Genomic DNA, 4,642 nt, shown 5'->3' on the forward strand with positions numbered 1-4,642 from the left:
AGACTAGACAGGGCCCTATCTATGCCAGGATGAATAAAAAGTCTTGCATACAAAGAAAATAAAAGCTTGGACAGACTAGTAAACTGCCCGAACATCGAATGTGTTCCTCAAACCACACCAGATTGACAAAGGGTGGCAGTCTTAGTGGCTAAAAGTGTTTAAGCACAATTTCTGATCAATTACATATAGGCTGACCATGAAGCTATGCTCACTCAGTGGCAGCCTCTATGAAGTCAGGCTTAAAAATAAAAATGAGAATTAAAACAAACAAACAAACAAAACCTCAACAGGCATCAGCAGCTACACACTGCAGGAGAGACAGACTCTACAAAATGAATCCAAGCAAGTCACTAAATAAATGAACAAACAAACAGCAATGACAGCAGCTGCGGGGGTGGGAATCAGAATTCAGATGTAATACAACATACTATCTAAAATATCCAGTTTTCAGGGCACCTGGGTGGCTCAGTCGGTTGAGCATCTGATTTCGGCTCAGGTCATGATCTCACAGTTTGTGGGTTGGAGCCCTGTGTCGGGCTCTGTGTGGATAGCACAGGGCCGGAAACTGCTTCGGATTCTCTCTCTCTCTCTCTCTCTCTCTCTGTTCCTCCCCCACTTACACTCTGTCTCTGTCTCTCTCAAAAATAAACATTAAAAAAATTAAAAATAAAATATCCAGTTTTCAAGGCTCCTAGGTGGCTCAGTCAGTTGAGAGTCTGACTCTTGATTTTGGCTCAGGTCATGATCCCAGGTTTGTAGGGTCGAGCCCTGCATTGGGCTCCATGCTGAGCATGGAGCCTGCTTAAAATTCTCTCTCTCTCTCTAAAAATAAAAAATAAATACAAAAAGTAAAATAGAATATCCAGTTTTCAACAAAACTTATGAGACTTGCAAAGAAATGGGAAAGTGTTAACCACACAGGGTAAAAAGCAAGCAATAGAAATTGCTTTGAGGGAGCCCAGATGTTGACTTAGCAGACAAAAACTTCAAAACAACTATTCTCTCTATCTGTCTATCTATCTATCTAGTATTTTAATTCCAGCATAGATAACAGAGTGGTATATTAGTTGCAGGTGTACAATATAGTGATGCAGCAATTCCATATATTACTCAGTGTTCATCAAAATAAGTACTCCTAATCCTCTTCCTTATTTCACCCATCACTCCACCTACTCCACCTGCTCTGGTAGCCATCTGTTCATTCTCTGTAGTTAAGGGTCTGGTTTGGGGTGTCTGATTTATTTTCCTTTGTTCATTTGTTTTGTTTCCTAAATTCCACATATGAGTGAAATCATATGGCATTTGTCTACCTCTGACTGGTTTATTTTGCTTAGCATTATAATCTCTAGCTCCATCCATGTTGTTGCAAATGGCCAGATTTCATTCTTTTTTATGGTTGAATTATATATATATATATATATACACACACACATATATATACATATACATATGTATATACATATATATGTGTATATATATATATATGTATATATATATATATATATATATATATATATATATAACATCACATCTTTATCCATTCATCTATCAATGGACACTTGGGCCACTTCCATAAATTGGCTATTGTAAATAATGCTGCTATAAACATAGGGGTGCATGTATCCCTTTCAATTATTGTTCTTGTGTTCTTGTATTCTTTGGGTAAATACTCAGTAGTGCAATTGCTGGATAGTAGGGTAGTTTTATTTTTAACTTTTTGAGGAACCTCCATATTGTTTTCTACAGTGGCCACACCAGTTTGCATTCCCACCAACAGTGCATGAGAGTTCTTTCCCTCCACATCCTCACCAACACTTGTTCTTTCTTGAGTTTTTATTTTAGCCATTTTGACAGGTGTGAGGTGATATCTCATTGTAGTTTTGATTTGCATTTTCCTGATGATGAGTCATGTTGAGCACCTTTACATGTGTCTGTTGGCCATCTGGATGTCTTCTTTGGGGGAAATTTCTGTTTATGTCCTCATCCCACTTTTAATCAGATTCTTTTGATGTGTGTTGGGTTTTATCAGTCCTTTATATATTTTGGATAATAGCCCTTTATCAGACATGTCATTTGAAAATATCTTCTCTCATTCAGTAGGTTGTCTTTTAGTTTTGTTAGTTGTTTGCTTTGCTATGCAGAAGCTTTTTATTTTGATGTAGTCCCAATAGTTTATTCTAGCTTTTGTTTCCCTTGCCTCAGGAAACCTATTTAGAAAGATATTGTTATGACTGATGTCATAGAAATTAATGCCTATGCTCCCTTCTAGTATTTTTATGGCTTCACTTCTTACATTTAGGTTTTTAATCCATTTTGAGTTTATTTCTGTGTATGGAGAAAAGAAATGGTCCACTTTCATTGTTTTCCATGTAGCTGTATAGTTTTCCCAACACCTTTGGAAGAAGAGACTGTCTTTTTCCCATTGGATATTCTTTCCTGCTTTGTCAAAGATTTATTGACCACATAATTGTGGACTCATTTCTGGGTTTTCTATTTTGTTCAGTTGATCTCTGTGTCTTTTTTTTTTTTTATGCCAATACCATACGGTTTTGATTACTATAGCTTTGTAATATAAATTGAAGTCCAGAATTGTGATACCTCCAGGTTTTCTTTCTTTAGTATTTTATTATTTTTAAAAGTTTTTAAATGTATTTATTTGTTTTTTTAAATTAAGTTTTTATTTAAATTCCAGTTAGTTAACATAGAGTGTAATAATAGCATCAGGTGTAGAATGTGTGATTCTACACTTGCATACAATACCTGGTGCTCATCACAATAAATGCCCTCCTTTATACCCAACAACTATTTAACCCATCTCCCCCACTTTCCCTCTGGTAACCATCAGTTTGTTCTCTATACTTAAGAGTCTGTTCCTTGGTTTGCCTCTCTTTTTCACCCACTATGTTCATTTGTTTTGTTTCTTAAATTCCACATATGAGTAAAACCATATGGTATTTTTCTTTCTCTGTCTGACCTATTTCACTTAGCATAATATCTTCTTAGCTCCATCCATGTCATTGCAAATGGCAATATTTCATTCTTTTTATGGCTGAGTAATATTCCATTGTATGTATGTGTGTGTGTGTATATATATATATATATATATATACACCACTACTTCTTTATCCATTCATCAGTTGATGGACATTTGTAGTCTTTCCATAATTTGAGTATTGTTGATAATGCTGCTGTAAACATCGGGGCACATGCATCCCTTTGAATTTGTATTCTTGCATCTTTCAGGTAAATGCCTAGTAGGCAATTGCTGGATCATAGTGTAGGTTTAGTTTTAACTTTGTGAGGAACCTCCATAGTGTTTTCCAGAGTGGCTGCACTAGTTTGCATTGCTACTAACAATGTAAGAGTGTTTCCCTTTCTTTGCATCCTTGCTGACACCTGTTATTTTCTGTGTTGATAATTTTAGACATTCTGATTGGTGTGAGGTGGTAAATCATTGTAGTTTTGATTTGTATTTCTCTGATACTCAGTGATGTTGAGCATCTTTTCATGTGTCTATTGGCCATCTGTATGTCTTCTTTGGAAAAATGTCTATTATGTCTTTTACCCATTTTTTTTTAGCTGTATTAATTGTTTTTCGGGTGTTGAGGATTATTTGATTTTTGGGTGTTGAGTTCTTTATATATTTTGTACACTAACCCTTTATCAGATATGTCATTTGGAAATTTATCTTCTCCCATTCCATAGGTTGCCTTTCAGTTTTGTTGATTGTTTCTTTCAGTGTGCAGAAGCTTTTTATTTTGATGTAGTTCCAATAGTTTACTTTTGCTTTTGTTTCCCTTGCCTCAGGAGACATATATAGTAAGAAGTTGCTATCCCTGATGTCAAAGAGGTAGGATGTTAGCTTCGGATTTTTCATATAAGACCTTTATTATGTTAAGGCATGTTCCCTGTAAACCTGCTTTGTTGAGTGTTTTTATCATGAATGGATGTTGTACTTTGTCACATGCTTTTTCTGCATGTTTAAATGATCATATGGTTTTTATACTTTTTTATTGATATGATGTATCACTTTGATTGATTTGCAAATATTGAACTACCCTTGCATCCCAAGAATAAATCCCACTTGATCATGGTGAACGATTTTTTTTAATGAGTTGTTGGATTCTGTTTACTAACATTTTGTTGGGAATTTTTACATCTATGTTTCAGAGATTATTACCTGTAGTCCTCTTTTTTTTTTGCAGTGTGTTTATCTGGTTTTGGTATTAGTATGATGCTGGCTTCATAGAATGAGTTAGGAAGTTTTCCATCCTCTTCTATTTTTTGGGAAATGTTGACAAGAATAGGTATTATATCTTCTTTTAATGCTTGGTAGAATACACTTGTGAAGACTTTTGGTCCTGGACTTTTGTTTCTTGGGTGTTTTTTGATTGCTGATTCAATTTCATTGGTGGTAATCTGTTCAAATTTTCTATTTCTTCCTGCTTCAGTTTTGGTAGGTTCCATGTTTCTAAGAATGTATCCATTTCTTCTAGGTTGTCCAATTTGTTGGCATATAATTTTCACTAATATTCTCTTACAATCATTTGTATTTCTGTGTTGTCAGTGGTTATTTCTCCTCTTTAATTTCTGATTTTGTTTATTTGAGTCCTCTCTCTTTTTTATAAGTCTGGCTAGAGAT

This window comes from Neofelis nebulosa, chromosome X (genome assembly GCF_028018385.1).
Source record: "Neofelis nebulosa isolate mNeoNeb1 chromosome X, mNeoNeb1.pri, whole genome shotgun sequence".
Taxonomy (NCBI): Eukaryota; Metazoa; Chordata; class Mammalia; order Carnivora; family Felidae; genus Neofelis; species Neofelis nebulosa.